The 21892-nt window shown below is 43.0% G+C and overlaps 1 protein-coding gene across 1 annotated transcript in view; it reads left to right on the top strand.

Moving 5' to 3' along the window:
* FAM193A (family with sequence similarity 193 member A) overlaps positions 1 to 21892 on the top strand; it is a 160545-nt gene that overhangs the window by 64870 nt on the left and 73783 nt on the right.

The following is a 21892-nucleotide window of genomic DNA, read 5'->3' as shown; positions in this document are numbered from 1 at the left end:
CCGAGATCATGAACTGAGCCGAAGGCAGAGGCTTTAACCCACTGAGCCACCCATGCACCCTTGACCTGTGGCTTTCTGCCATGGGGGACAGCTTGGTTCCCTCCTGAAGTGGATCAGGCCTATGCCTCAGCGGGGAGGGCATCTGCTGCCCCCACAGCAAGAGTCTTCCTCCCAGAGAGGGGTGGGGCCCAGCAAGGTTGCAGTGGCCACACTCAGCCTTTAAGGGCTCTTGACAAGCGTTTTCATTCTCTGACGCACCTCAGAGGCTGCGTTCTGTTGTCTGCCGAAGGTGAGGTGGCCCGTGTGTCCCCTTGTCGTCAGAGGGGCTCTGTGCGCTTGTCTGGCTCTCGTGGTTGTCTGAGCTCTCTGGTGGGCCTGGCGTTGGGAGTTTCTTATTGTCAGGGTGGGAGCTCCGAGTTACAAAGTGGGAGTGGAATGGAACTGCTCTTTTCTAGGTAAGCAGGCAGTTACCACAGGTTGTGGTAGATTATCAGTGAGACTTTGCCCAGCGCCCTACCTTTACAGTGCCACACTGCGGACTTCCTCCACTCCCAGACCTTGACATCCGGGCCTCTGTCTTCCTGCAGACACACCCCGTTCACACTGGCAGGGCCTTCTGACTGCATTGTTGTCCTAGAATAGCCAGAGGTCCAGGACTCCGTCATCATCCCTTTCTTGCAAAGCCCTGGGATTCCTTTGCCTGGGACCTGAATCAGCACTGCCCCTCCCTCCAGTGGGTGGTGTGTTGCTGGGGACACCACAGGCCTAGGCTCCCCAGTGCACGCTGACGTTGCGGTTCCTGGTTGTGGGTGGGCATTTGGCGTGTTGCTCTGGCTTCAGACCTGACTGCAAAAGAGCGCAAACCTTCCCTTCTCCTTTCTTTCCAAACCCCACACACCCTCTTTGCTGTGCACAACTCAGGTGCTGCTAACCTTCACACTCCAGGGCAGGGGTTGAAGCGGACATTCAGACCCTGGCTACCCCTACTTACCTCAGTCTCTGCTACCCCTGCAGCCAGGGGAGGGGCCTCTCCCCTCTCATCTTCTCTGGGGCTTCACTGCTCAGGTTAGTCTTTTCTTCTTACGCACCACAGATCATGCCCAGGAGTGCGCATATGCTCTAGAATTGTCCATTCTTCAGATACCCACCTCTGATCTCAAGGTCCCTCCCAGCTGTCACCATCTCTCCCACTCCTGTTGTTTGTTTCTCTAGGGAAACAAACTCCTGGTTTGGTTTCTTTCTTGGATAAGAGGTTTTCCATTTCTTTTCCAGTTAGTTTTGGTGAATTATATTCTGAGAAATTATTAAGAGTTCCTGGTATAAAATTGTGTGGAGGCCCTGTGTTCACTTCTTATCATACTGTATATACAAATCTTTATCCCTTATATTTGTGCTTTCTCTTTTTGTGAACTGGTCTTGCTAGAAGTCTGTCAGTTTTGTCTTTTCAAAGAAAGGACAAATCTTAAGTTTAGTTAAATTTTTTTTAACTTTTTTTTTTTTTAACTTAAATCTCTGTTTCATTAATTGCTGCTGTTGTATGTGGTATAGACATGATTAGGCAGTGCTGGGCATGTGTGGTAAGGAAGTGTTCAGCAGCAGAGCTGAAAGCTGAGCAGAGCGGTCCCTCTCTGACTTGTCTTCTACTTGTTCTCTATCTTCCTGAGGCTTCCAGTGTTGGCAGATTCTTGTCCGTTCCTCCAAAAATGTTCTGTTCTGTTTTTTGTGTATTGGAAGGTGGTGATGGCACACACCACAATATCCTGCATTGTAGACATCTGTCAGTAAGTGAACACCTGGGGTCCTCTCATTTTCTTATCCTTTGAAGAGAGGGGTATGGATGCCATGGCAAGGTGGGGTGCATGTTGGTGGGGGGGCTGCTGTCCATTTCTAAGCCTCTCTGAGGGCTGTTCACAGGTGTCTGGGGCACCTGCTCTGGGGGACCAACTGCTTCAAGGAATTGCATTCCTTGCTGATCTCACCTGGAGACCTTGTGGGAGGGAACCTGCTTGGGGGCAGGCAGGGAGACAGCCCTGTCCCACTTTCCGGCTTCCAGGCAAAAAGCCCCTGGGCCATCACCACACAGTTCCTGCTGGTTGTGACCACAAATCTGTTTTTTTTTTTTTTTTCTTCTTCTTCTTCTTTTTCTAAAGATTTTATTTATTTATTTGACAGAGAGAGAGAGCGGGATCACAAGTAGGCAGAGAGGCAGGCATGGGGGGGTTTGTGGTGGAGGGAAGCAGGCTCCCCGCCGAGCAGAGTCCAATGTCCAGTGTGGGGCTGGATCTCAGGACCCAGATCCTGACCTGAGCTGAAGGCAGACGCCCAACGACCTGAGTCACCCAGGCGCCTCGTTTTTCTTTTTGCTCTGTGGTTACTTTTCTGCCTTCCTGAGTTCTCACCCATCCGTGTTTATTACTCTGTTGTGCTCTGATATCTGCTGGAAATCTCTCATTGTACTAGATTTTGAAATGTTAGTGGCTCAGTTTTAAGTGTTATCCAATTTTCATTATTTCTGTTTTCAACCATGAATTGCTTAGAAGTATTTGTAAATACACAAACAGATCTTTGGGGTTACTTTTAATCATTGACTTTTAATTTAATGCTGTTGGATGTCATGATCTCTATTATAATGATTCCTTTCCAGTTAGTTATACATGGTTATACATGGTTAAGTTTTTCTGAATTTCCATGTGTCCTTAAAAATGTGTTCCCAGGATTTAGAGGACTCTTGTGTTCCCTCATTAGTTCAACCCCTTGTTAATTGTGCTCTTAATTCCTTCTGTGTTTTTACTAGTTTTTCAGTGTGCTTAATGTGTCTGTTTCTGAGTAAGCAGTTAAGCTCTCCTACTCTGCATGTATATTTGTCCTTTTTTCCTTATAAATATTTTCATTTTTACTCTACATTTTAAAGCTGTGGTGGTGAATACATGTTAAAATGACTCAGTCTTGGTGTATTGTTCCTTTATTGTAGTGAAGCCTTGTGTGGTTTCTCCAGAAGGACTGTTTTGTTCACTGTTTGTGGGGCTCTGTGAGCTCCCTCCTTCTCTTCCCCTCCTTTCATGTACTATTATTTTTGGTCTCTTGGTGTTGGTGTGTTTTACGTGGTTTTATGCACTTGGCAGAAAGGTTGACTTAATTGGTCACTTTTGAGAGTCTGTTTCCCAGTGGTGAAATGACTCTGTCACAGCAATTAGGGCTGACCTGTTGGGGTCACCACGCAGGCATCACCCTTAGCTCAGATCTCCTCTTCTGCCACTCCCAGCCCTGCCCTTCTCTGTGGAGTCGACACCCTCCTGATGTTCTTTCCGAGCCATGCTCCTAAACACTCTTGTCTAGTTTCCTGATGTTTGGAACTTCATAAAAATACTGTACAGTGTGCATTATTTTGTGCCTGATTTATTTTGTTCAACATTATATTTGAGATTCATGAATGTTTTAGTTTTTTTCATTTTCATCACTATATACACTCTGCCTCTTTGAATATACTACATTTTGGTTGCTTCCAAATTTCACTGTTATGAATGATGCTCTCGGAACACATGTTCACACATTCTGTTGTATGTACATGTGGGAAAGGAATCATTGAGTCATAGAGAACTTATATAATTAACTGATTACAAGTGAAGATCAATAGCATATTTTTAAATGAAAACTATTTTTCAAAAACAATAATTTCATGAGTAGGGTAGCATTGTTTTATAAATCTTAGTGTTTGGGTGATAGAAGACAGCTAGAGTCTAGCTGTCTCTCGTATCTGCTTCTGTGTTCAGCTGTTGTTATAGATTATTTTGATTGAAGTATATGAAGCAAGTAGTATGATAGCTTTTTCAGATATTTGTGGATATTCTTTTTTTGATACTGCTCCAAACCATGACAAGTAATGGTTTCTTAATGGTTAGTTGCAATATAGAGTATGAAACAGTATCAATGAATTTTTCCTGTGTGGTTAAAATACTTTGTCTTTCTTGCATTCTGAATGAATATCTCTTACACATTGATGATTTTGTAACAGCATGCATTTTTAAAATAATGGTTTACTGAGTTAGGCAGATCTTCCTGATACTGATAACCTTTCATTATACAGTATAAAAAAATTATATTTGTGGGGTGAATTGGTGACTCAGTTGGTTAAGCTTCTGACTCTTCGTTTCAGCTCAGGTCATGAACTCAGGGTCTTGGGATCGAGCCCCAGGTCAGGCTCTGTGCTCAGTGAGGAGTCTATTTGGGCTTCTCCCTCTCTCTCTTCCTCTGCCCCTCCCCCTGCTCGTGTTTGCTCTCTTTCTCTCTCTAAAATAAATAAATAAAATCTTTATTTATTTGTCAGAGAGGGCACAAGCAGGGGGAGCAGCAGGCAGAGGGAAAAGCATACTCCCTGCTGAGCAGGGAGGCCGATGTGGTACTTGATCCCAGGACCCTGGGACCATGACCTGAGCTGAAGGCAGATACTTAACTGGCTGAACCACCCAGGCGTCCCAATAAATAAAATCTTAAAAGAAATGTATTTCTGTTATCACCACTAGTCTCAACAGAAAAGTCTTAAAATGGAGAGGCTTTGGAGCCCACAGTGATGGATTCATGTTTTCCATCCAACCTTCTGATTTTTGCCTGAAAGCTCGGATTTTGATTGGCCACAGGTATTGTCAACTGTTTTCCTTGAAGTGCCAGGTTCATTTTATTCATTTTTGAGAAAATGTCCACTATCCAAGTCTGAACACCCATGGTTTGGTCTGTCAGGCATTCCAGATGTGTCGTGGTGGCAGTCGCCCCTTCCACTCACGGCGCACACTGCTTTTACTGAGAACATTGTTGGAATCTTCATGCATGCTCCCTTCTTCATCACATAGAATATTTAAAAGGTGTGTGCTTGAGGGTTCAGATTTAATACAATTAATAATTTAATGCATCCAGGACATTATTTAGTGGAACTTGGCTTTTTTAAACTAAGTGTGTGGAAGTGAAGGATGGTGGTTACTAGCACACTTCATTGTGCAACTTTCATTCTTGCGCAGATGCGGGTGGCTAACCCCGCCATTGCTTTTGCACCATCACTGCAAATTTCAGCACGGGAAAAGGCAAATATCTAGATATTAATGTGAAAATAATTTTGGCTAATGGACTTGCTGAAAGGTGTCTGGGACTGTCATGGGACCATAGACCATGCTTGGAGAACCACTGTCCTTTGGAATAGAGTGGCCCTCCATCTGTGATTCCCCCTTCCAGCGTCTCAGTTCTGTCATTGGCGTGTCCCAGAAACAGGTGATCCTCCTCCTGACATGTGGACACAAGGTCAGCAGTAGCCTGATGTGAGATGATAAAGTGCCCATTTAGGAGATGAAGGAGGTTGAGTGACATGGGTGTTGTGATCTCACATCATTGCAAGAAGGGGACAGTAAGACAGTTTGAGAGATAGACCGCATTCATACAACTTTTATTACAGTGTATTGTGATACTTGTTCTAGTTTATTATTATATATGAATATTATTATAACTATTGTTAATCTAATGCTGTGTCTGATTTGTAGATTAAACATAGATTATCATAGGTATAGGAAAAAACATGGTATAGATAGGGTATAGTATATTCATGGATTTAGGCATCCACTGGGTCATGTAACATATCCCTTGCTGATAAAGGGGGATGACTGTATTTGTCTTTTTCCTACAGATGTATGGAACTTCTTTATGTGCGCTGAACATGACCCCTCTGCTGCTTTTTTTTTGCTTCCCTTTTCACTGTTTATAGTGTCTTTTGATGAAAACAAATTCATTTTGTTAAGAGATTTATTTGAGAGAGAGCAAGTGAGCAGGCAGGGAGGGCAGGGAAGGAGGTAAAGAGTCTCAGAGAGGCCCCACACTGAGCGTGGAGCCCAGCATGGGGCTCAATCTCATGACCCCAAGATCACGAGCTTACCCCAAAGCAAGAATTGGACACTTAACTGACTGCACCATCCAGGAGCCCTGAACACAAATTCATGTTTAATCTAGTCAGATTTCTCACATTTTTCCTCAGTAGTTGCCACTTTTTTTAGTTCTGTTTATTAATAGTTTTTCCTATCACGACGTCATAAACATATTTTTCTTCTTAGTACTGCCCAAAGAAATATGTGAATGACAAATGAAAGCCATATGCGAATAATTTTTAATATTTTAGTAGCCACGTATCAAAAACTAAAATAAAAGAGGTGATATGACCATCTGTTTTTTCCCTCAGTGTATCCAAACTATCATTTCAACCTGTACTCAGTATAAAAAATGTTAATGTCATTTTGTTTCGTGCTAAATACTCAGAGTCCTTTGTATGTTTTTACATGTACAGTATGCATTGCTTAGGATGCTTGCATCTCACAGCTCAGTAGCCTCAGATGACACAGTAAACAGCACAGGCCTCTACTTCTGTTGTTGGGCCTTTCATGTTTAGACCTGCACCCCTCCTTGAATTGGAATTATTTTTATATGGTGTGAGGTAAAGGTCAAATTAAATTTATTTCCGTGTGGAAGTTCCCTAGCAGCGTTTATTGAAATGACTGTTGCTCCCTCCTCCTCCTTGCCCCCACTTTTCAATACCACCTTTGTTATAAATGAAGTTTCTGTATATGTGTGGATGTATTTCTGGGTTCTGGGTTCTGTTCCACGGCTTTGTTTGTCCTTGTGCCAACAGCATGTTGTCTTAATTACTGTGGTTTTGTAATAAATCTCATTTTTAGAGAAAAAGTGCTGTTACTTTGTACTCTTCAAACATATCTTAGTTATTCTTCGTTCTTCACATTTCTGTAAAACTGAAAATTATCTTGTCAATCATTTATTTATTTATTTAAATATTTAATTTATTTATTTATTTGACAGGGATCACAGAGAGGAGGAAACAGGCTCCCTGTTGAGCAGAGAGCCTGGTATGGGGCTGGATCCCAGGATCCTGGGATCATGACCTGAGCAGAAGGCAGAGACTTATTTAACACACTGAGCCACCCAGGCGTCCCATCTTGTCAATGTATACACACACACAAAGACACAGAATCCCAAAATAGAAAAATAACCTTGTTGGGGTTTGACTGGGATTACATGGAGTCTGCAAATCAATAGGAGGGGAATTAACTTCTTTCTAATACTCCTTATAATCTAATAATCCTGGGCTACCTGGGAGGCTCGGTCGGTTGAGTGTCTGACTCTTGGTTTTGACTGAGGTCATAATCTCATGGGTCTTGGAATCGAGCCCCACATTTGGCTCCGGGCCCAACAGGGAGTCTGCTTGGAGGTTCTCTCTCTCTCTCTCTCTCAAATACATAAATCTTTTTTTTTTTTTTTTTTAAGATTTTATTTATTTATTTGACAGAGAGAGATCACAGTAGACAGAGGCAGGCAGAGAGAGAGAGAGAGAGGGAAGCAGGCTCCCTGCTGAGCAGAGAGCCCCATGCGGGACTCGATCCCAGAACCCTGAGATCATGACCTGAGCCGAAGGCAGCTTCTTAACCCGCTGAGCCACCCAGGCACCCCAATACATAAATCTTTTTAAACAAAAATCTAATAATCCCCATTGAGTATGGAATCTTTTTCTATTTATATGTGTTTTATATTGTTTCAGTATCATTACACTGCCCTTTTAAAAAGGGTGGAGGTTGACAGGGTGATGTGGTCATTTAAGCATCTGACTCTTGGTTCTGGCTCAGGTCATGACCTTGGGGCCCCACGTTGGTCTCTGCACTCAGTGCAGAGTCTGCTTGAGATTTTTTTTTTCTTCCTCTGCCCCTTCCCCCTCTCTCTCAAATAAATAAATACATAAGTCTTAAAAAAAAAAAGATTGTCCCATAGGTATTGGACTTTTATCTGTTCTATTTTAAATGATATCTTCTCCATTCTTCCTCTTCTAACTTTATCAGTACAGATGTATTGACTTACCTTTTTATGTTTTATTTTAATTTATTTTTTAAGATTTATTTATTTATGAGTGAGAGAATGCGTGTATGTGCGTGTGGCAGGGCAAGGGCAGAGGGAGAGAGAGGGGAAGAGAACCTCAAGCAGACTCTGCATCGGGCACAGAACCCGACATGGGGTTCTGTATCACGACCTGAGCCAAAAACCCAAGAGCTGCTTAACCAACTGCATCACCCAGGCATCCCAACTTCTCTAAGTTGTTAATTAAAAGGACATTGCAAGACCCCTATATTATGAGTCAAACAGGTCTTGATTTTTTTAATTGATGTGGAATCCCAATTTTTTTTTTTTTTAAGAGTTGCAATTTCAAGTTACAGTCAGTTTGCCTCAGATGTTGTTTGTATTGTTGGGGGGACCTGCAACACTCACTGAACGACTCCACACACATGACTTTTACTCACCTTCTCAACCTTGGTCACAGGCACAACCCTGAAGACCGAAGGCAGAGTGAGAAGTACAAGCTGAAGGAGGCGGTTCTAGAGGATATCCGACATTTGAGACAGAGATGAGTGAAAAGCAGATACCAGAGAAATAGAAGGAAAAACAAGAAAGTGTGATAAGTAGAGCAAAGTGATGGTAGTCATTTAAAGGATGGTGTGGTTGGTAGTTGTTGGGCCTGGGATTGGATTTTTTTGCCCTACTTGAAGATGATAAGCTACCTTGTTACTATTTCATGGGTGCTGGCTGGGGACATGAGATTCCTGGGTCAGAGACAGAGGACTTTACTGCTCACAGCACAGCGGCTCGCATGAGCATGTCTGCTCCCCTTGCTCCCTCTCCCTGCCCAAATTCCATGTCTGTGAAGTGGAGAGGTCTACATCCTTGCCGCGGGTGCAGGGACTTTGTCTTGGAGCTCAGGAGCACTGGGTGTAAGGATCTGCCACTTTTCGTAGTGTGTAGGAGGCAAGCCTGCACTTTGTCTCAAGGTTATCTGTGGCGCGAAGCCAGAGAAACAGCCCCCTGGGGTGGGGGTGGGGGGATATAGGCAGAGCCCTACAGCCTTGGCATATCCATCAAGACTGGGAGTTGGTCTGAGAGACCCAAGGAGAGCTGTCTCGGGCTGTCCTCTGAACAAATATTTTATAAAGTTAACCAAGAAAGGATAGGAAGTATTGGATATGGCAACAAAGAGATTGTATCTGACCTTTGCCAGATTCATGTTAGTGGAAGTGTGGGAGCAGAAGCCAGACTGAGCTCCGTGAAGAGTAGATTACTGGTGAGGAAGCTGAGAAAGTCAACTCAAGGTGTTGATTTTCGAGGTGCTTGACTGTGAAGGCAGGGAAGACAGATCAGAAGGGGGAAGCTGGAGGGAGGAGCTGGGCACATTTAACTATGGAAGGAAAGAGCTGCTGGTTGGGGAGAGGTATTCCCCCCACTTAAATTTCATTTTTTATTATGTAATATTTGAGAGAGCTGTATATGCATACATATATAATAAGCATGAAGACAGTAAAATGACCACCAGCAGGGGTCACACCCAGGCCATTCCTGATACTAGGGTGCATGTCTGTGTCCCCCCATCTTTCCTCCTCCTCTTTCTGAGTGGCCACTGTCCTTGAATTTTATATTTATCATTCCCTTATTTTAAAATACCTTTAAAAATCTTATCTCATCTGTGTGTATCTCTAAATAATTGTTTGATTTTGTTTCTGATCTTTATGAAAGTGGTATATGTTTATGTTGTCTTAAGTGTCTTTGTTTATGAGATCCTTTTACTGTTTGGTTAGCTGCACTTACTCATTTTCATGAATTCATCCATGATTTACTTACAGTTCAGTATGTTACTATATATGATTTATTCATCAGTAATTTTGTTAGAAGATACAGAGTTTTCCATTTTTTTTTTTACAGTGATCAGTGTTTTTTAAAAATACTATCAGGACATCTGTATACCTTTCTCCAGGTACTCATTTGTAAGAGTTTTGTTTGTTAAGAGTGTGTGTTGGTCAGGATTCTCTAGAGGAGCAGAACCAGTGAGGGGTCAGGAAGAGGTAGACAGATGGATAGAGAAAGAAAGGAAGGAAGGAGATTTATTACAGGGATTGGCTCGTGTGGTCCTGGAGGCTGAGAAGCCCCACAGTGTGCCACCTGCAAGCTGGAGACCCAGGAAAACTGGTGTTGTCCTTCACTCTGAGTCCAGAGGCCCAAGAACCGGGAGCGCTGACCTCTGCGGCAGGAAGTGGGTATCTCCACAGAAGCAGGGAGCATGAATCTGTCCTTCCTTTTTTGTTCTTTCAGACCCTCTCTGGAGTGGACGACACATCCACCCTCATTGGTGAGGGGATTGTCTTCGTTCAGTCTAAGCATTCAAATGCTCATCTCTTCCAGAGACACCCTCACAAAACACCCAGAAATAGTGTTTTACCCACCGTCTGTTATCTCTTAGCCCAGTCAAGTTGACATATAAAATTAATTAACAGAGTGCTTATCTATGAAATAGAATTGCTGGGTTGTAAGTAATTCAAATGCTTACATTTGTAAAATACAGCAGTTTCCCCAGTGACTGTTCCCGTTTCTGTTCCCACCAGTAGTGTTTGAGTTCCCTTTGCCCATATTCTTGCCCACACTTAACACTGGGCAGGCAGTTTGAACTTGCTTGGGAGTGGGAAGGCGTAAGGTTGAGAAGTGGTGGTGCCCATGAGGTTCCACTCGGACGGGGGAGCTGGGGTCTCTCGAGAAGACTCATCCTGAGATCGGAGTCTCAGGCAAGGCTGTGTAGGTGTCAAGTAAGGTGGGGTGGGGAGTGTGGAAGTTGAGAAAATTGCTGCCAGGAATCATCTTTATAAAATTTTTTTTTGAGAGAAAGTGAATCTCACAAGACTGGGAAGGAACTGGGGAGGGGCTAAGGTTTCAGATGGTCTCCTTGAAAAATGAGAACAGTGAGCTGTCAGGGTGGCAGGTTTGGGGCTAGCCTGAGGTCCCTGTTGAAGATGGACACATTGCTGTGCTGGGGCCCTGACCTGCCCGTCACCCAGCACCTTCCCCTCTGCAGAGTCCCTGTGTCCTCGGCATTGGACAAGGGGAGCAAGGATGGGCTGGTTGAGAAGGAGCAGGGATGCTGCACAGGCTCAGCAGAAGCCAGGCCTCCGGGTCCCGGCTTGGCTCACCCCTCCCACAAGCAGGCGTCGTCCCTTCAACCTGACACGTGCATGCACCTGCCCCAGCCCAGGCGTCTGTCCGGGCTCCTGGCTCCGCCAGCTCAGGGTGTCTTCACAGGCTGGGCACAGAATAGGCACCCACGGGTGGTGTTTGAATGAAGGGATGAGTCTACCTTTAATTTATATCCGAAGATAATGTTTTGGGACCTCAAAATATTTGCAAGTACTGATCCTGCCCAGTAGACTTTACAGCTTGGGAGGCTGTGGGTGTATTTTCTTTCTTTCTTTTTTTTTTTTTTTTAAAGATTATTTATTTATTTATTTATTTGTCAGAGACAGAGGGAGAGAGAGTGAGCAAGCACAGGCAGACAGAGAGGCAGGCAGAGGTAGAGGGAGAAGCATGCTCCCTGCCGAGCAAGGAGCCCGATGTGGGACTCGATCCCAGGACGCTGGGATCATGACCTGAGCCGAAGGCAGCCGCTTAACCAACTGAGCCACCCAGGCGTCCCTGTGGGTGTATTTTCAAGGAATTCTGTGAATTCCCTGAAGGTTAAAACAATTTTTGTTTGTATTCTGATAATGGGGGAGGGCATGCTCACATCACTGAAGGGCCTGCTGTGTACTGGAGGGGTTTAGCTCCTGTCTTCTCTGACCTGGTAAGCCTGGGTACAGTGCATGTCAAGGCTACTGAGGAAGGAACAGAGGTTGTCTTAATACTTAGGTTCTTTGCTGAGGCCAAGCAAAGACACCAAGGTATGGCCTGCTCTGTACAGGCAGACAGGTGGGATGGCCGAGATGATTTGTAGAGAGACGTACATGAATACAGGCCTGACTCAAAGGAGCCTTCTGCTTAGTAGTCAGAACCAAGGCCCATGTTGAATTTAGGAATTTGATTTCAGTTATTCATTTGGCTCTTTACAATAATGTTAATTGGAGTAATGGTTTTTAGGTTTATAAAACTTTAAGTTGTAGACAAGCTTAGATTTTTAGAATTATACAAAGGCTTAGAAGTATAAGGTCTATTGTATTTTATACTTGTATATATTTAAGTAGTGAATTGGTGTGTGGGCATGGGACATGATACTTGGGAGAATTACTGTTTTCTGTGAAGGGGTCTGTGGAGCACTCAGACATCCTGCCACAAGGAAGATGACTGGGCAAATTAGTGTTCTGTTTTTCTGTTTTCAAGGTTGATCATTTTAAAGGCTTTCTTTTGATTCTGGACATGAGCGATTATGTCTTGGTTCTCATGTCATTGAAATAGAAGTCTTCCATTTTACACCGAGGAACTGCCTTCTCCTAACAGTTATGTGCCCTCAGGTCTTATCAAGGCAGATAGTGTCAATTTAAACCAGTCATTTAAGAGTTTGCTAATAGTTGTTTGTATCTTGAACGTTTGCCCTGTTGGGTCTTGGTTCCTAATACAAACATAAAAAATTCCTTTATAATGAGCATCATGAAAGTGGTTGCTGATAACATTTTTCACTGCTGCTCAGAACTCTAAGACTGGAAAGACAGAACTTGAATCAGCCTCTTGGAAAGAAAACCTAATGGTGGTCTTTGGCTTTTCTTGCTTAATATAATGCTTTTGAGATTCATCTGTGTTGTTGCACGTGTCTGTTTGGTTCATTCGTTTTTTATCTCAGAGTAGTATTCCTTTGTATGGAGGAAGCACAATTTGTTATCCATTCACCAAAAGGGGGACATTTGGCTGTTAACATTAAAGCTACTAGTAACATTTCAGGAGCACCTGAGTGGTTCAGTCTGTTAAACATCTGACTCTTGGTTTCAGCTCAGGTCTTGATCTCAGGGTCATGAGTTTAAGCCTTGCTTAGAGCTCCTGGATGGGTGTGGAGCCTACTTTAAAACAACAACAACAACAACAACAAAACAGTAACGCTACTAATAACATTTGAGTACAAGCTTTCTGTGAACATAGTTAATCTGTCTTTGATAAATACCGAGGAGTAGAATTGCTAGGTCATGGGGTGAGTGCATGATTAACATTTTAAGGAACTGTCTTGGAATTTTTCAAAGTGCTTATACTATTTTCCATCTATGTATGAGAGTTCCTGTTAATCTGCGTCCTTACCAAGGCTGGATATATTGACAGTCCTTAACTGTAGCTGTTCTAGCGACTTGTAGTGCTGTCTCATGGTTTTGATGGGCATTTTCTAAATGACTTGCTGAACATCTTTTCATGTGCTTATTTTCCATCTGTATCACTTTGGGGACATGGCTATTCAGATCTTTTGTCTATTTTTTTTTTTAAAGATTTTATTTATTTATTTGATAGATCACAAGCAGGCAGAGAGGCAGGCAGAGAGAGAGGAGGAAGCAGGCTCCCTGCTGAGCAGAGAGCCCGATGCGGGGCTCGATCCCAGGACTCCGAGATCATGACCTGAGCCGAAGGCAGCGGCTTAACCCACTGAGCCACCCAGGCGCCCCAGATCTTTTGTCTATTTTTAAATAGGTTGTTTGTCTTACTGTTACTGAATTTTGAGAGATCTCTGTAGTATATTCTGGGTACAAACCTTTCATCAGATAATGTTTTTCAGATGTTTTCTCCTGGTGTGTGGCTTGCCTTCTCATTACAGAACACTATTCTTTGAAGAGCAAAATTGTTTTAAAGTTTTTTTTTTTTTTTTTTAGGATTTTACTTATTTATTTGACAGACAGAAATCACAAGTAGAGCAGCAGGCAGAGAGAGAGGGAGAAGCAGGCTCCCTGCTGAGCAGAGAGCCCGATGTGGGGCTCGATCCCAGGACCCTGGCATCAGGACCTGAGTGGAAGGCAGAGGCTTTAACCCACTGAGCCACCCAGGCGCCCCTGAAGAGCAAAATTGTTAAATTTGATCAAGTCCAGTTTATCAATTTTAAATGATTTGGGCTTCTTGTGTTCTGTGTAAGTAATCTTGGCTACTCAAGGTTATAAGATTTTTTGCTGTGTTTTTTTCTAGATGTCTTATGTTTTGAGCTTATACATTTGCTCTGTGATCCATTTTGAGTGAAGTTTTATATCTTTTATAAAGTAAGGATAAAGTTCATCCTTTTTGCATGTGACTATCCACTTGTTGCAGAACTCTTTGCTGAAAATACTATTTTTCCTTGTTAAATTATTTTGGCATCTTTGTAAAAGAATCTTTTTCTTTCTATTTTTTTTTTTTAATGTGTGGGTCTATTTTGGATTCTGTCTTGCACTTTACGTACATACTCATCCTTTTGCTAGTACCCTACAGTCTTGATTCCTGAAGCTTTTTATAGTAAGTCATGAAACAAGGTAGAAGTTCTTCAGTTTTGTTCTTTTTTCAACAGTGCTTTGGCTATTCTAGTTCCTCTGCATTCCCATATAAGGGTTAGCATCGTCTTCTAGTTTCTGCAGAAAAGTCTGCTCAGATTTTAACGGATGTTGTATTGAGTCTGTTTACCAATTTGGGGAGAAATGGTTTCATCATGTTCTTCTTTTTCTTCTTCTATTTTTTTTTTTTAAAGATTGATTAATTTGAGAGAGAGAGCAAGAATGCAAGCCATCATGAGCAAGGTGAGGGACAAGAGGCAGAGGGAGATAAGCGACTCCCCGCTGAGCAGGGAGCTTGGTGCAGGGTTCAGTTGTAGGACCCCAAGATTATGACTTAAACAGAAATCAAGAGTCAGCTGCTCAGCAGACTGAGCCACTCAGACCGCCAAAAAAATGACATCTTGATAATACTGAGTCTTTCAGTCTATTAATGTAGTATGATTCTTCATTGATTTGGGTCTTTTAATTTTTTTTTTTTCTTTTCCAAGATTTTTATTTATTTATTTGACAGAGAGAAAGATCACAGGTAGGCAGAGAGGCAGGCAGAGAGGGAAGCAGGCTCCCCGCCGAGCAGAGAGCCCGATGTGTGGCTCAATCCTAGGACCCCGAGATGATGACCTGAGCTGAAGGTAGAGGCTTAACCCAGTGAGCCACCAGGTGCCCCAGGTCTTTTAAATTTCTTCTTAAAATAGTTTTGTAGTCTTTAACGTAGGCTTTGTACATAGTATGTTGAAAAATTTCCAAGGTATTTCATATTTTCTTGATTTTTAAATGGTACTTCGAAGAAAATACAATATCTAATTGTTTATTGCTAATATAGAGAGATACAGGTTTTTTTTTTTTTATTTACTTTGTATCCTATGAAAGCTCATTTATTTATTCTATTGGTTTTTTGGTAGATTCCTCAAGATTTTCTACATAGATGATCACATCATCTACAAATAATATATTTTTTCCTTTCCAATCTGTATCTTTTTTTTTTCCCCCTTACTGTATTGGCTAGGCCCTCCAGTATGATATTGAGTAGAAGTGATATGAGCAGACATCCTTCCCTGTTTCCAGTCTTATGGGGAAAGCATTTGGTCTTTCACTATTAAGTATGATGTTAGCTGAAGGATTTTGTGTATCAGGTGGGAAAAGTCTACTTTTGGTTTTAGTTTGCTGGAGGTTATCATGAATGGATATTTAATCTTGTCAGATTCATTTTCTGCATCTATTGAAATGACAGAGTTTCTCTTTTTTAGTTTGTTAACAATATTAATTATGGTGATGTATTCCTGTGATAATCCACACTTGATCATGATGTATTATCCTTTCCATAGGTTGCTATGTTGGGTTTGCTGGTATTTTGTTAAGGACTATTGCATCTGTATTCACAAAGGATAATAGTCTGTAAGTTTCTTGTCTCACAGTATCTTTGTGTGGTTTTGGTATAAGGGTAATTAATACCTTGTAGAATGAACTAGGAAGTATTCTCTCTTCTGTAGTTTTCTGGAAAAGTTTGTGTGGAGTTGATTTCTACCATTTCTTAAATATTTGGTAAAATTCACCAGTGAAGCTATCTTGACCTGGAGTTGCCTTGTTAGGATGATTTTGAACTACAAGTTCAATTTATTTGATAAAAGCTCTTCCAGTGTGTTTTACAAATTTTTGTCTCTAAAGAAATTTGTGTAGTCATTTTACAGTGTATGCAAGTCATGTCATTATGCTGCATTCCTGCATACAGTTACACAGTACTGTAAGTTACAGCTCAGCAAAACTGGGAAAAAAGAAATTGCCCATTTTATATCAAATGTATTGGCGTGAAGTTGCTCAGAATATTCTCCTACCTGTGTTGTTTTTTTTTTTTTTTAAAGATTTTATTTATTTATTTGACAGAGAGAGAGAGATCACAAGTAGGCAGAGAGTCAGGCAGAGAGAGAGGGGGAAGCAGGCTCGCTGCTGAGCAGAGAGGCCAATGCGGGGCTCGATCCCAGGACACTGAGATCATGACCTGAGCCAAAGGCAGCGGCTTAATCCACTGAGCCACCCAGGCGCCCCTCTCCTACCTGTGTTTTTGATTTCCATGGGATCTGTGGTGATTTGCCCCTGCCACTTAATTCCTGACACTAGTTGTTTGAGTTTTGTCTGTTTTTTCCCTGATAGCCTGGCTTCAGGTTTATAATTTTTATTAAGCTAAGAACCACAATTTGGTTGAACAGATTTTCCATTTTTCTGTTTCATTAATTTCATTAATTTCTGACCTGAGCTGAAGGCAGAGGCTTTAACCCACTGAGCCACCCAGACGCCCCTAGAATTGTGTTTTTTTAATTTCCAGATACTTTGGTGTGTTTTTCAGATATCTTTTTGTTTTCTTTTTCTTCCTTTCTCTTTTTATTTATTTGAGAGGGAGAGAGAGAGCATGAGCAGAGGGAAGAGGGAGAAGCAGGCTCCCCACTGAGCAGGGAGCCTGACATGGGGCCAGATCCCAGGATCATGGGATCATGACCTGAGCCAAAGGCAGATTTAACTGGATGAGCCACCCTGGTACCCCACAGATATGTTTTTCTGATTGAAGTATGATTGACACAATAGCATTATATAAGTTTAGTATAACATAAAGATTAAATATTTGTGTATATTACAAAATAATCCACAGTAGGTTTATAGTTAACATCTGTCACACCATAGTTACCCAAAAAAGGTTTTTTCCCTTGTGGTGATGACTTTTAAGATCTATTCTTAGTAACTTTCAAATTTGAAATACAGTATTCATCAAAGTCACCATGCTATACATTATATTTTCATGACTTATTTATTTTATAACTAGAAGTTTGTACCTTTTGACTCCCCCCTTGTTATTATTAGCTTAATTCTGTTGTAGGCAGAGAACATACTTAATATATGATCTAATTCTTAGAAATGTGCTGATCTGTTTTATGGCCAGTTTTGACTATTGTTCTATGTGCCTCGGAAGGAATTTGTATTCTGTTATTAGGAAGAGTGTACTATTAGATACTTCAGATTAGTTGATGGGGTTGTTCACATCTTCTACGTCCTTCCTGATGTTTTTGTAACTAGGTCAGTTACTGAAAGGACTGCTGAAATTCCAAACATAACTGCGGGTTTGTGTATTTCTCTTTTTAATTCCTCCTTCATGTATTTTGAGTTCTGTTATTGGAGTCCTTACTTATTTACCACTGCTCTTGCTTCTTGTTAAATCAGTCATGTTACCATTATTATTATTTATTTTATTTTTACCGTCATCATCTCCTTCATTGCCGCTAGCATTCCTTGTTCTGAAGCCAACTTAGTCTTAATACTCATAGAGCTACCCAGCCTTTTTACGTTAGTATTTGCATGCAGTATGTCTCCCAACCTTTTTTTTAACCTACCTATGTCTTTATAATCCACCTTAGAAAGCATGGTGCCTCTTGCTTCTTAATCCAACTTGACTATCTCTTCTGACAGTTGGAAAATTTAAGTATTTCCATTTAATGTAATTATTGATATGTGTAGATGAAATCTACCATCTTGCTTTTTTTTTCCTTCCTTTTTTTGCCCATCTGTTGTTTGCTACTTTCGTTTTTTTTCCTTTGGATTAATTGAACTTTTTATTTTTCTTTCTTTCTGTTGGATTAATTGAATATTTTCTCTTTCAGTCTGTCTGTCTTTCCTCCCTCTCTTCCTCCCTCCCTCCATCAGCATGGAGCCCAACACAGGGCTTGAACTCATGACCCTGAGATGAGGACCTGAGCTGAGATCAAGAGTCAGTTAATTACTGAGCCACCCAGGCACCCCTTGAATATTTCTTATGATTCTGTTTTACCTCTTCTTGACTTACTACCTGTATCGCTTTGTTTCATTATTTTTAGTGATTCTAGAATTCATAATACAGATCTTCCAACTTTTCAACTTCTACTTTCAGAGAATATTATATACTTGGTATGTAGTATAAGGAGCCTTAAAATATTTACTCTGAGTTCCACCAGCTGTGTAGTCATCTGTTATCTTCTTAAAAGACTTTTAAAATGAGAAGAACCCTTGCCCCTTCCCCATTATTGGGTTGGTGCTCTTTCCTCCTGCGCGTAGCTTCGATCATCTGTGCCTGTTCTTCGGCCTCAAGGGCTGCCTTGAACATTTTTCTAGTGTAGGGGAGCTTCTGTTTGTCTGAAGTTTTTCTTTTGCTTTCATTTTAAAAAGTCATTTTTATTTAAGGCGCCTGGGTGGCTCCGTGGGTTAACGCCTTTGGCTTCGGCTCAGGTCATGATATCCGGGTCCTGGGATCAAGCTCCACATTGGGCTCTCTGTTCAGCAGGGAGCCTGCTTCCCTTTCTCTCTCTGCCTGCCTCTCTGCCTATTTGTGATCCCTCTGTCAAATAAATAAATCTTTTTAAAAAAAGTCATTTTTGTTCAAAATTTTAGATTGTTGGTCATTTCTTTGCTGGCTTCCCTAGTTTCTGGTGGAAGCGTGTTGTCATCCTTGCCTTTGCTTCTCTGTACAGAAGGGATGTTTTCCTCTGCCTGCTTCTCAGATCTGTACTTTATCATTGCTTTTCAGCCTTTTACTGATGTGCTTGGTATGGTTCGCTTTGTGTTTATTGCGCTTTGGTTCAGATGAGTTTTTAAGACATGCCAGTTTACAGTCACATCGAATATGGAAAATTTTCAATTTCTTTATATAACCTTTTTTTCTGGGACACCATTACCTGCATGTTAGACATCTCGACTTTTGTTTTAGAAATGTTTTTTTTTTTCAGTCTTGTTTTTTGCTGTGCTTCATTTTGGATTTTTTATTGCTTCAGATTTATTGATACTCTACTGTAAGATACATTTTTCCTCTTTAGAAGTTCCATTTGGTAATTTTTTACATTTACACTTTCCTCCTCACGTTTATGTTTTCTTCTGCTTTCTGACATGTAAGAGTTTGTAATCACCAGTTTCAGATTCTTGTCCATTGGTTGCATCATTTTTGTTGTTTTGGGGTCTGTTTCTGTTGATTTGTTTCCCTCATGGTTATGTGTTCTGTTTTCCTTCTTGTTTTTGTCATTGGATGCTGGACTTTGCGTACTTCACATTGTTGAGTGCTGGATTTTGTTGTATTCTTTTCAGCTATGTTGGACTTGGACAACACATAATAACTGAAGCTAAATTTGTATGAGATGAGTACCAGAAGGTGAGACACTTAAGGATTTACTGTATAGTCACCATGCGCTGTTTTAAAAGGCCTCATTTCATCCCTTGTCACCAGGAAGTGTTACTTTCCAGGTTCTTGGCTGCTGTTCTGAGTCTGTCCTGTGTGTCAGTCAGCGTCGTTGGTGCTAGTGCGCAGTGGCGAACAGGACACAAAGGTCCCATGCTTGGGGTCTGGTCTTCTAGTGATGAAGACAGGTAAAAAACAAAACAACAAAAACGAGAAAACAAGGGAAACACCAGGATTTCAAATAGCAGTTTGTGATACAAGAGATTAACGGGGTGATTAAGCTCAGGAGATGGGCACCCACACCAGTAATTTGAACGGGTCACTTTTGCATCGAGAACCAACTGTTAACTAGAAACAGGAGATCAGCTGCACAGATCTGCGAAGGAAATGCTGAAGAGTCCGGCTGTGCTGCGTCTAGGGAGCAGCCAATCTCAGGTAGAGGCGGTTTAGGGACACGATTCCAAGCAGGACACCCTTGGGAGAGGCTCTCTGGGTAGCAGAGCAGTTGCTGAGAAGCCACAGGCCGATTTGACAAGCTGTCATAGGGGTGCGCAGCCAATGTTCCTCTCAAGCCTCTGGGTGCTGGGGACCCGGAAGCTTCCAAGGTGGCCCTCCTGCGCCCCCTGCTGGCAAGGCCCCACACAGCGCTGGGGCCCCTCTGACCCCCAGCAGTGCAGGGAAGGGTGGGTTTGGAGCAGGGACAGGGGAAACCTGATGCTTGGTTTACCCGCCTCCGCAGGAAGGTGTGACTGGTAGGATTCTGTCCCTCAGGCCATTCACACATTTAGTGGGTTAGCGCTCTAGGCAAAGACTCAACTGCAGTGAAAGAAAAGCACAGATGTGTTCTGGGAAACCGTGAAGATGGGTAAGAAATTTAGAGTCTGTTTCTGAGTGGTGTGGAAGGTTCTGTGCAGGGGAATGACAGGGTCTCTCTTACTTTAACCACCACTCTGGCTGCTGCTTGCGGGAGGGCTGTGAATGTGGGTGGCAGCGGTGCTGTCGGAGAGCCGCCCCACCTTCACCTGGCAGGCAGAGGTGACAGTAGCTTGGACCGTTGGGAGCAGGGAAGGGAGAATCAGATTGTGCATCTGCTGAGGAATGGAGTCCCATGGGTAGCCTTGCTGTTAGATGAAGGGAATGGAGGGGAGAGGAAACCTCCTTCGTGCAGTGCAATAACCTGCTGCTCTTGGGGGATAGTCTGGTTCTACCAGCATTGCGCTCAGACCTGTCAAGCCTTTCTAGTCACCATGGGTATTAGAATCATCTCATTTTTGGGTACTCTAGTCTAATCTACAAAAAACCTGAGTGTCTCCCCTCCCTTAGAGCATCTCCTCTTGGGGTCAACAAGGGCATATTGTGGGGGTGGAGGGCAGTGGTGCCTGTCCTGCTTCCTTGGCCTTCCCTGCTCTGCCTGGGTGGAGAAGGTGCTCTGGGCAGGAGGGGTTGGGGGGAGTCTCCATACTTTATAGGCTGTCTGTGGTTCTCCTTGGTGACCAGGGCCCAGGGTTCTAACAGGTGTTCCACTGGTGAGTGGCTCTTGATTGTAAGAAGCCCCCCTTCTTTAAAAAAGATTTTATTTATTTATTTGACAGAGAGCTAGGGAGGGAACACAAGCAGGGGGAGCAGCAGAAGGAGGAGGAGAAGCAGGCTTCCCCCCAACAGGGAGCCTGATGCGGGGCTCAATCCCAGGACCCTGGGATCATGACCTGAGCTGAAGGCAGACACTTAACTGAGTGAGCCACCCGGGCGCCCCCATAAGAGGCCCTTCTTTAGGGTTTCCTAGACTTCGGTCCAGACTTCTCACTGTCTGCCACATACTCTGTGTGACACAGCCCCCCAACCCTTGCTCTGCCCCCGGTATAATTCTGGGACCCACTCACCTAGCAGGAACCTTTTCTGGTGGGTTTTTTGATGACACAAGCCCCTACTCTCGGAGCAGGGACCCGGCCTACCATGTGATGGAGGCAGGCCCACTACTGCTCCCTCACATGTCTGTGTGCCCAAACTCCCAAGGGGCACACAACAGGCCCGGTTTGCCACTGGTGGTGCCCCAAGTGTCTGACCACCCTGAGGAAGCACCCACCAGCTGCCACAGCCTCCCAGGGCTTGTCTTCTCTCTCCAGGTGTGTGCGCTCCCTTCATAGGCCCTTTTCCATGGCTTCCTTCTCCTTAGGCTGATGGGGTGAAGGCTGTGGGGCCTTCACCCCACAGCCCTTTCTTCACTGCAGGGATCATCTGCTCTAGGACTGGAGCGCATGTGTCCATAATGTAATAGAATCCCTCTCAGATCCTGTCCCTGAGGGACGAGGGACCACCTGGGGGGGTGGGGGGAGGGAGAGGGTTGTAGTTATTTTCCCTGTAATGGCTACTAATAGAACCTTCTAGG

This window comes from Lontra canadensis, unplaced genomic scaffold (genome assembly GCF_010015895.1).
Source record: "Lontra canadensis isolate GAN:19392208 unplaced genomic scaffold, GSC_riverotter_1.0 scaffold1, whole genome shotgun sequence".
NCBI lineage: Eukaryota > Metazoa > Chordata > Mammalia > Carnivora > Mustelidae > Lontra > Lontra canadensis.
Note: the sequence above shows the minus strand (reverse complement) of the source record. Positions and strands in the feature narration are given on the sequence as shown.